The sequence below is a fragment of the Plodia interpunctella genome, chromosome 9, assembly GCF_027563975.2.
Source record: "Plodia interpunctella isolate USDA-ARS_2022_Savannah chromosome 9, ilPloInte3.2, whole genome shotgun sequence".
NCBI classification, from domain to species: domain Eukaryota; kingdom Metazoa; phylum Arthropoda; class Insecta; order Lepidoptera; family Pyralidae; genus Plodia; species Plodia interpunctella.
The window spans coordinates 5,461,252-5,473,371 of NC_071302.1; the positions used below are offsets into that span (position 1 = coordinate 5,461,252).

Sequence of the window (12,120 nt, forward strand, 5' to 3'; positions counted from 1 at the left end):
ATTGAATGACTTATGTGTTTCTGAATTATTTATGTTACTGACTATTCCTAGTCAGAAAACATAAATAATCCACAAAAAATATTTATCCGAATAATTATTCAAATTACGTATTATTCGTAAAATGTATTCGAGTCAATATAGGTAATATAGCTTTCAATGATTGTATAACATCCTCTATCAAAAGAACCGCTCAGTTCAGAACATTTGCACCACAAGCGACTATAACTAATACAGAAAACTACCAACGACCGGTTTCCAGCCCATTTTACCCTGAATAAAACTCAGTGATCTGAGTAGTACAGATCTGCAGGCTTTCGATGCACCACATTAATATTAAACGAGACGAAATAAATGAGCTCTGTTGCTCCAAACAGCTACATAAACTACATCAACATAACATTGAGAATTCATAATGATTTATTACTTTCGGGCTTCTATTGGTGTACAAATGGCAGAGTATAAAAGTGCATTCCAAAGTCAATATATATTGCCACAACATCCTGTTCATTGCGTTACAACCTTTAAATAAGTGATTATGAATGAATACATGACAGTGTGGTGAATTCCATTCTGATGCAGATATACGACTCTCTCTTCATTGAAAATCAAACTGTGTCCAGGGATGTTTATATGATTCTCGCGCAATTGTGCACATAACAAACGTCAACATTTTGTTTGAAAACGGACGTTTACTAAATGTAGTAAACGTCCGTTTTCACACAAAATTTTGACGATAAAAATAAATAAAATATAAGATAAAAGAAAAAATATTTTATCTTTGGTTGATAAGTACCATTAAAAATTACAGAATAAATGCATTTGAATATTTTCTAGTCCGTTTGAAATACTTAATTGCTTTAATTTTAGGGTAATGTTTCGTAAATTGGACAGACAGCTGTCTAGCACTAAGGCCAGCGGGAAATATTGCACTGTATAGTCATCTTCGTACCAAGTTACCCTGCTTAGACCTCTATGCCTCGGTAATAGTGGCAAATTTGCAGTTAACTTGGTTAGGTCAGTGTGCTGTACGTACAAACAATGGCACTGACGCACGCGAATGCAATTATATATTCGTTTATGACACTAATCTGAATGCAATTCGTTATTTATCAGTGAGACTGTTATATATAGGAGTAGTCTATTACAACTGAGGTCAAATTTCAAATGATTTATAAATAATAAACATGTTTTTTAATGTATAGATATTGGATTTTTTATTAGGTAACGTACGAAACGATAATGGACACTTCGTTTAGTTTTTATTTCGAAATTATCGGTGTTGCATTATACTTAATTTAAAGCCAAACCGATTTTGATCTAGTTTTTTTTTTTTATTTGAAAGAGAATTTATTCGATCGGGTTCTTAGCTATTTGGAAAATGTGCGTTCCGTTTGGAAACCGTCAGCTGTTTTATATCACATGAGTTATGCCAACAACTTCATAGGGGGTTCACTCAGGAATCATACTAGGTGTCTATCGGTGAAAACCGCATGAAAATATGTGTAGTCGTTTTTGTGTATAATGCGAACAGACCGACGCGTCAGTGGACTTTGTTTTACAATATTAGTGTAGTATAAAAGAAGAATATTTCACTGTGCGTGTCTAAAACACTAAACTAAAATTAGTTAGATTTTTCATTACTTCGGGCACGTTACAACTACACATGTTCATTAGTAACGCACGGTATCAAGTAAATCAATTTACACCTAATTAGGATTTCTGCATTACGAAAACTGTAAATAAAAGTAGATTTATGTAATAACATGTAAACTTACAGATTTCTTTATATTTAGGTATACCTTCTTTATATTTAGGTACTTACAGATTTTAGAAAAATCCAATCAACTCCAAAATCGATCTGTGAAAAAGAAATGTTGATTAAGATTTATTTATTTAAAGGTTCTTAGTATTTTAACTTAATTATATTGTAATTTGTTAAATTAAAAAAATATATATCAAAGTAAACAAACACTATTTAAAAGATTCTTCATTGGTAATAACCATTACCATTACCTAAGTATTTTATGTTACAAAATTGAAATGGTAAATTCTCGACAGAGATTTGTGGGAAAAGGAAGGGAAGGCCTTTGCCCAGCATTGAGATACATCAATAGGCTAATAACAAAATAAATAGATAGAACATTAGCAGCACAGAAATAAAACATGAAGGTTTACAGTCTAAAATATCTATGAAAACCAACGTAATTTTAAAAAAATATTAATTTCCTGAAAACTTTAATTTATCCTAAGCGCTTACCATTTACTTTCCAAGAGTAGTGTAGCATTCAGTTAAATAGCTCATTAACACATAACCACTATAATTTCAACCACTACCTTCCACTTAGTATAACAACTAACGACTAACTAGTAAATTAAATAAATTGATAAAATCTTGTTAGACTTGTTCTATTAATTGACATAACACGGGCAGCATATAATTTTCAGAATATAATTAATTCATTACCGGAGAACAGGCAAGTGATGATTAGTTCACCTGATTCACATCTAATTATCAAAAATAATTGTGCTTTTAGTAAAAAAACAAGAAAGTAAGTAAAGCTCTAACATTTTACACTATACATATTATTATATGTAAAAGCAACTTACAGGTAAGATCTGTCTACCTCTATTCCTATATGTATAACGATTTGTACATATGTACTTATACATATAGACGTGGTCAGTATTGAAACAATAATAGTTTTGATGTACTTAAAATCTATCAAAGTGCTAAGTATGTAAATTTTTGAAATTATGGTTGTAAAAAGCCTTAAGTTACACTCATGTCTAATCTATATCAAAGTACCAAAGCACTGTGGTGAAAGTTACCTGTAATGATGTTTTAAAATCCTCAAAAACTTAAAATATTCAATATTTACTTTCAAAAGAACAAAAGGTAAAAAGACACAGTTTAAGACAATGGCATTAATTAGATTGGAAATCCGCGGTTAATTAAATGGATAATGTAGAAACTTTGCCGGGGACAAATAGCATTGAATTCGAACAATAAGAGGTGAACTGGAGAATAAAGCGAATAATTTCAAACGTCCACGCCACAGTTTGACTATCAACTTCTTTTCGTAATGTAATAAAATATGTCTTTCTATATTTATTACAATTTCTAAAAGTACCTAAATGAACCTAAATCATACATGTTACTTGTAATTTAATTTATTAATTTGCTCTTTAGAAATCTATTTTTAATTCATACATATTTTCAGGTCGTTTATGGATTGGATTTCTATGAATTTTAAATCAGTGTTTCACTCATATACCCCATGAGTAAAAACTTGCTGAATAGGTTACTATAGGTAACCTTTTTACTTAGCATTCTGCGCACGTTAAAATAAACGTCAAAGTTAACTGATGCAAACCAATATTCTCGGACATAAATGTAATGTAAGGCCCGGGAGGACTCAGAAAAAACCCGGGAGGAACAAACATTAACAGTGAAAACTAATGATTTCACTGTGGGTAATGTGTCTATAATTACAATTTTTCAGTGTTATTACACTGAAAACTCATAATTACAGAAAACAATGACACAACTGCTTTCAGTAAATTAGTTGGACAATGATTTTATGGATTGTAAACAATGACGTATTACTCGGTCAGCGAATCTGTATAATAACATATATCACTTTCATAGGAGGATATCGTCAATAACCAATTAGTGATAGCATCTACAATAATTTACCAAAATCATAGAACGTACGTGATATATTGGCTAAAATGTTTATTTATACATAAGTCGCTTATGAGTTGATTATGAGTTTGGTTATGGTTAGATATATATATGCTAATGAATGAAAATATTAATAGAACTGTAATTTAATATGATGTGATGAAATGCGTGTATTCGTCCAGAAAAAAAAGGGGAAGAGAGAGCGAGAGAGGGAGAGCACGCGGGAAATATAACCAAACGACATAGACATATAGACAAACGTCATAGACAATGCTAAAATGTTGCTATTTCCAACACCTATAACATCAAGTCTAGGTATAGCATTTCCAAGTTAACTTATAACAACGGTTTTTACATTTTTCAGATTCAGAATGTTTATTTATTTATATTAAATCTTAAAAACGATAGATGATAAAAATATACATATATTTGTTATATGATATTGATTCGTATCATAATCATGCGTAACATACTCCCATTACCATTTGCACGGATGAAAGACTGAAGTAAAAGTATGAAATTTGAATAATTTTCTTTTTTGCGTAATTTTTGTAATCAATGCACAATAACAATTTTGTTACCCAAGATATAATTCGCATTTCACTCAACTCCGTAATATCCTACAAAAAAGAACAGACACACATATATATGATGTTAAATAATTACTGTAGGTTTTCCTTAAAATAACTAAATTCATTTTATAAGTGGTCTAGCGGCCCGCCCTGGCTTCGCTCGCGTAAAACATAATTAATTAAACACCTAAACCTTTCTCAGGAACCACACTATCTATTGGTGAAAACCGTATGAAAATCCGTGCAGTAGTTTTTGAGTTTATCGCGGACAGACAGACAGACGTGACAGAGGATTTTATTTTATAATATGTAAGGATTATGCCTGGCATACTAAGGGTTGATGGTAATACAACCCACCCTTGCCTGTAGCCTGTGGCATCTAACTTTAACGCAAAGTAAAAAGGTAAGTATTACTTTATTCACTTGTTTGTTTCCAGTGTCAAATAAAAAATACTTAGGTCTTAAGCAGAGATTAGATTATTCTGGAATTTATTGATTCATCACCACAACTTTCGTCGTTTTGGTTACCAGGATCCACTTTGGAGTCACTGAGTATGATTACAAACACTTTACATACAATTTGATGTTTTTGATATTTTTATTACGGAAACACTTACCAAATTGTTATGAACTTTATGAGGTGTATCTGTATCGACATCTTTCTTACGTCATATGATGTGGTCCTGTTTCACTTTCAGATAAAACCAGTTAGTTCAAGTACAAACAAAAGCTGGTCACTATAGTGTAAAATATATCTTACTAGCGATCCGTCCCGGCTTCGTTTGGGTAGTTAAAAATATTGATTTACAATCAAATTGATATGAAAAGAACTGCGATAGTTTAGAAGTATCGTAGTTACTATACACAATTTTACTATACATAAGTATAAGTAATTCAATAAAGTTAAAAATTGAAATGAATATCAATGTTACAGTTAAAATAGATTCGTCACTGTTATCTGGCCTTAATTGAAAATCAATGCAATTTGCTTAGTTGCTCTATATATTATGATACAGAACTTCCAAATATCGTTACGAAATGTCAAGTTTCATATGATTATTACATTAACGGAGATCGTTGAGAACCGTTGTTCTGAACAGCCTTCAATTTTTTATTTTGTTATAGTTTTTAACAATTATAATCGCGTTCATACAGACAAATAGACAGACGCGACAGGATTTCTTTTTATAATATGTAATGATGAGCTAAGTAACATAACCATAAAATAAATTTTATAGTACCTAAGTATATCCAGAACTTGAAAACAAATAAAAATGATATCAATAAAAATCTGACTAAAATATTTTTACATTTCTGATTTTTTTAACATTTACAAAAAAAAGTCTGTCAACTGAACGAAATGTCTGTGCCCTGTAATGACAAGCCGATCTTCCTCACAATGTCCTAAAATTAATCAACGGTTACAAAATGATGGTAGATCCCTTTAGGCTATTGATCGAAATAAATTGTCGAGATTAAGATAAGAACCTCATTTCTAAGATCAGTGCGTCATATATTTTTCGAGCCACCCTGTCTTAAGTCTTTTTTTATTAATTTATTGATTGAAAAAAAAACAGTAAGTACTAAGTACATTACATTTACATCTGTCAACAGTTTTTGCAATTTCTTCTCAAGTACAATTTTATTGACGTCAACTAAAAACAAATAAACTAGTCGGGACAGTGGTTTATAAATATTCCAATTATTTAAAATTACATTAAAAAAACAATTCTTGGAAATAATTACCATCACGCATAATATTTGACTTTTTTGTTATTCGTGCTCATAATCACATAGACGTACGTATTGTGTTTTTACCATGGAATTAGTGTACTGTGTTGTACGAAGTATTTACTAAATCCAAGGTTTACACTAATTTCTTTTTTAGCTAAATTAAGACGTAATAATCAATATACCAACATTGCATGTAAGTACTTCTTAACATACGGTAACTGGCCTATTAGTTATTATTTGTATTGTTATTATTTTGTTATTGCACATAAATGGCGAAACTATTCAACCTAAATTGGTCAGTTCTCATTTATTTCTTGTCTTAATATTCAGACTCATATTTATAACGACATATTGGTGATTATGATCTTGTTTTTCGCAGTGAAGTTGAGGATAAATTGGGAAATTTGCAAATTAAGTTATATTTATCGACATCGACGAGATTAAATTCAATGCATAATGAAGTATATTAGTCGAAATCCGACAGGAAGGAAAAAATAATGTTCTTTAATTACATTTAGGTGGTGTTTAGGAACAATACTAAATGGGAGAAGTCCGACAAATCAAAGAATAACTTAATTAAACCTTATTAGAAAATAAAAATTGATTGATTTTTGAAAAAAAATGTAGCCTTCATTTGAACGGGGTCTAACTATATGCATACTAAATTTAATCAAAATCGGTCTAGCGGTTTATCATTTCTAATTAATATTAGAAATGATAAACCGCTAGACCGATTTTGATTAGAGAAATTCATACTAATGTATGAATTTCTAGAATCAGGACAAAAGGAGAGAAAAGAGAATGTAGTATTAGCGCGCAAGTATTCAGCTCACGACTGCACTGTTAAGTGCATACCATTGCTCCTCAGCTGCAAGAAATTTCCTTTCCTAGTTTGTTTTTTATTAACGATGTTAAATTATATTTAGTTCTGTTGGTGTTGTGGCCCCTCGTAATAGCAGTCTTTCAAGAAAATAAATGAGGACGCTGTCTCCTGTTGGTACTACATTTTTTGTTGGAACGTGCCAACAAAAAAATGTAGTTCGTTAAAATCCGTTTTCTTCACTTTTTTGAAAGAATCTCTCTCTCATTCGTTTCCCGGTTTCGTCCTCAGCCATCGAACGTCGGAGCCCAGGTACCGCACTTTCTTGACAGACTGTAATTTTATTCAATGTAGGTACTGCACAGTTGAAGAGTCGTGATATCTCTAAATACAAAGGGAATAAATGCTCATCTTGAATGCATACGTTATGAACGCAGTTTATAGGACTTACCTGTAAATAAAACAGTACGAATAATTCAGGAAAAGGAAATATTTTGGACCAACAACACAGAGTATTTTACTCAGGACAAACATTGTGTGGCTTTAAGGCTCCATGTTATACCTAAATGATGGGGAAAACCACAAAAATTCTCATATTGAGCAGGGCCAGAATTCTTAAGTGTTTGAGTATGTTTTTATATTAGTTTCTCTTTCCTTGTTTGTATTTACACCATCAAAATTTGTTCACTTCAATTTAGATATTTATTAGCTTCGGTCGGAGCTTAAAATAGATCGACATCCTTGATTTGAGATTTAAAATTTTCATGATGAAAATTCGGGTTTTGTCAGGACGCTTTATGAATTTCATATTTTATTTTATAGCTCATTCAATAAATAATTGTCGCACCTAAATAATTATGTACATATTACCATTACAAAAATTTGTCGTTTTTCAACTATTTAAATTAAACTAGGAACTATTTAAATTATCGGGGTTGTAAAGCCGGTTTGAAGCCCGGGGTCAGCGTAAAAAAAAACCTTAACATTTTGAAGAAGCAGCATCAACACACATATGTAGACATAGAATTCATAGTTCAATGTGATTTGATTAATATTGTCGATTTTAGAAAAAAGAAATGAAATTGTTAATGGTTTATATTTTGTGTTTATCTCAAAGATTACATTAAAAACATTTACCCATCATTATATTTACGACAAGCCGACGTCCATTTTTTTCGCGATGAAAGATAAAGCACATGTAACTGCTGAAGTTATACTCTATATCTGTCCTAAATTTCATCAAAACCTGTTCGTTAGTTTCTGAGTGTATTCATTAGAAACAAAAAACAATTATATAAATATTTTTTATTTATATATTAGTACGAAACGTACCACGAGGCGTTGCGCGGCGCGTCGAGCGTGTCCAACCAACGCATCAGTGCGACCAATCAACGCTTTAGACCCGCCCAATGAGTGAGGTTATGTCAGAGTAAAAATTTGAAAATACGGATGGTGACTATATTTTTATCCAAAGATTTTAAACAGTCCGGAGACTGACGCTCTGCCCCGGGCGTAACCAGTTGACCTTTGAAACTTAGCCACGTGGTCATGTCGTGTAAAAATTACATACTTGGAAATGAGACCAAAAGCTCTCAAGGTGAAGTAAAGAAAGGTGCTTAAAGCCAACCTCAGCAGAAAGCAAAAGTACCTACGCAACTTGACCGCATTACTGTACGCACGTGATTTGATTGTTACATAACACTCGCCGATTGATTTTAACTAGATTATTTCATGTTTACTTTGTCGAAAAACGTTACAATGACTTGAAATATTATAAGAGTGGGAGAGTAGAAATAAATTGTTTTAGGAAAATATTTATAACTGTTTATGAAAATTCTTGGATATTACCGTGGACACTTGTTTGTTTTTTGACATACGATGTTTTAGTCCCAAAAATTTGCTGACCTTTCACATTTTTCTTAACTTCTTGTTATTATGATTTAAGTGCTTGTTTTATTATAATAATGATACTTTAAGTAGAACTTTTTATTAGGAATCCAAACTTCCATACTAATATTATCAATGCGAAAGTCTGTATGTTCTGATTTCACGGATAAACCGCTGGACAATTTTGATGAAATTTATGCATATAGTTAGACCCTTAGACCCCGATAAGGGGGGGGTAAAAGTTCGAGAAATTCACGCGGACAAAGCCTCGGGAAAAAGGTAACAGCTTATAGAATGTCTAATCTGTACATACGCTTTCTAGTTTCTAGACTAAAAAACCTATTCACGTAGTAATTGAAAATTAGAAATTAACAGTATTTTTTTATTTAATTGTTACAGATACGAACATATTTTTCCAATTTCCTATAACGGTTTTGCCCGTATATTCTCTATTTTTGCAGTTACTTGAAATTGTAATTCCATTACCGCACTAAATGGTTTTTGCTTAATAACTATAGATAGTATTATTAGTGCTTATTTACAAGTGAATTTTAACAGGCTTTATTATTTAGTAATTGTGAAAACCGGAATAAAATCCATGCTATAGTGTTTGAATTAGGACAGACGCGGCAGAAAAGTTTGTTTATAATATGTAAATAATAAGCATTACAGAAGCCATCTAATTTGCCTTTATATCGATATGACAACTATACCACGGAGGATGAATGGTTGTATTATAAACTCGTGGTATTATAAAGATTATGACGAAACTACAAAAATGCTGTATGAAAATTAAATAAGATTCGGAGGCGACATTTTGTTCCTGTTTTGAAATACTTTCTCAGGGTGGTATAAATTATATCAAATAGTTACACAGTAACGCAGTAAGGGTTTTCTTCATATAAGCTATAGCTTTTTCAATACTATCGAATTCTTGTGTTAGCATAGCACTAATGCCATAGCTGGAAGCTCGTAATTCCATCTGAGTTCAGAGAGTTCATTATTTCTGAAAATCATAACTTACCTACCACAGCTCACTTTGGTATTTTCAAAACTTACCATCGCCTAAAACTTAATTATTATTGGCCTGGTAAAGAAGTAACATCTTTCATTTCTAAATGCGATACTTGTCTAGCTTACAAGCATCAAAATCAAAACACTATTGGTTTAATGGGCAAACCTAAAAATTGCTCCCGTCTTTTCAGACAATCACTATCGATTTTATCGGTCCTTTACCTTTGACTCGTAAATTAAATAGATTTATATTAGTCGTTACCTGTTGCTTTTCTAAATATTGTCTCTTTTACCCCATTAAAAGAGCAACATCTTCTATCATCAAACATATTCTTGAAAACTTAGTCTTCATGAATTATGGTATTCCAGAAACCATAATACTTGACAATGGCCCTCAGATGATAAGTGCTGAACTTAAAGACTTGTTTAACACATACAAAATACCCCATATACATTACACTCCACGCTACTGCCCTCAAGTAAGTCCTGTCGAACGTTACAACAAAACTATAATAACAGCAATAGCTTCTTTTGTTGATGACGACCACCGTACCTGGGACTTACATATAAATCATATTCAATTCGCCATTAACTCGTCCGTTAATGAAACAACAAAATTTACCCCTTCTTACCTCGTCTAACCTCCTACCTGAGATTACCCTACCACCTAACACATGTATACTAAACAGAGATACTAAATGAGTCCAAATAAAATGTCACCTATACAAAAAAGTAAAAGATCATCTCACTATGCTAATAGGTCAATTTGCAAACTTTATATTTACAAGGTCTTTCAAAAAATCAAGTTTATATCCGCTAACCAAGACTATATATGGATATTCAGATTAATGTATTCCTATAATTTACATTCGGTTGATGTTACATCATTTTATAGGCAAATTAACATCAAATTTTGTGGATGACCAGCTTATGCCTTCAACTTTGTAGGTACGTGGGCAAAATTTAAAAACAAAATTAAGACACTAGAATAGTGAAGACACTATCCAGTGTGTTTTTGTGTACTCTCTAAAATATGATCATGAGTGTTATTTTTTTATAATTCAACAAAATAATGTAATTTCGTAATATTGAAAGCAGCTGTATCCTTAGAGGACAAGGTAAAATATTTTGAAAAAAGCCAAGTCGGTGAAAGCTTTAATTAATGGTCAGAAACAGTTCAAGGAAAAAAATATTTATCCCACGTGACAAAACAACTTTTTAAAAATTGGTTTCTAAAGGTCATTTTAACTAGGCCCTAGATTTTGGCTCCGGCTTCCCATCCTGTTTTAGTTATGATCAAAACACACTGATATCATTCATTCATATCGAGTGTGTTATTGCTAACACTGGTGAGAATTTATTCAAGTTGCATACAGGCATCTAATTTAATGAAATGCTGCGACAGAAATTTAAGTATCAGATGTGTAATGTATCAGACATTGAGGATTTATTGATATTTTATACTATTCACAACACTCCCTAGTGTTGTGAATAGTATAAAATATCAATAAATTAAAACCTATCTATAAACTTCAAAATGATACTTCAATTTTCAATTGAAAGGTGTAAGTAGACATTTCAAACAACATATCTTCGTAAACGCTGTTTGGGCACATCGTTCAACAACACACAACACAAAAACAAAAATACCTATATAACGAAATATTGTTAATATTTAGAATTTATTAATTGACATCTTTATTTCTTTTAATTTTGAGTAAGAAAATTGTGCCTCTTCAACTATTTTATTATCTTGGGAGTTGAGTAGAGACCGGTAATGTCGTCCTTTCAGGATGTAAGTAATTTAAGTTAGTTCTATTTCTTAGAGATTCCAGAACTTCGTCGGCTTCGTAAAGTTCGCATTACAACTAGGACTTGAGAAAATATATAATCTTCAAGCGATTTCTCTTGAGAATTTTTTCTGTTAATTTACATGCGATACAGCCGCCTTTTGTGTATTTTATATTCATTTATTCTAACCGATCAGATTGCGATCCTATTGTTGGTCAATTGTTTTTATTATCTCCATCGATGATCGGATCGAAGCGTTAAATATTAATACACAATTAGTAAGTACCTTGCTATCATTTATGAAATAAAATTTGTATTATACAAACGCTTACTATTTCCTCAGATACATTGGATAGAATAATGTAAAGTTAATATTAATATTTTCAAGTCACAGACTCCCATCTAGTTCGGAGACGATCTGTGTGGCTGAATGGGACGAAAGATATTAGTAGGTATGATAGGTAAATTATTTGGGTAAATAAAAATACATTTATAAACTTTGTTTAGAAGTGTTATAGGATCTGCCCTTATCATATTTCGTATGTGTATTTAGTGTCACCCTATACAAATAAACCTTATAATATAGAATTTTTATTTATTTTTTATGCCATTAAAAA

At 31.4% G+C, this 12,120-nt stretch overlaps 1 protein-coding gene across 6 annotated transcripts in view; it reads right to left on the reverse strand.

The window, feature by feature from the left end:
- Positions 1-12,120, reverse strand: part of LOC128672509 (peroxidase-like) — a 57,219-nt gene that overhangs the window by 37,325 nt on the left and 7,774 nt on the right. For 4 of the 6 annotated variants that reach the window (XM_053749716.1, XM_053749719.2, XM_053749718.2 and 1 more), the window contains exon 2: positions 1,823-1,858. The exons of 1 other annotated variant lie outside the window; for it this stretch is intronic. The gene's annotated coding sequence lies outside the window, so the exon portion shown is untranslated. Of the gene's footprint in view, positions 1-1,822; positions 1,859-2,257; positions 2,352-12,120 lie in introns of those variants that run through there. One more of the 6 variants, XM_053749715.1, reaches the window with a different exon arrangement.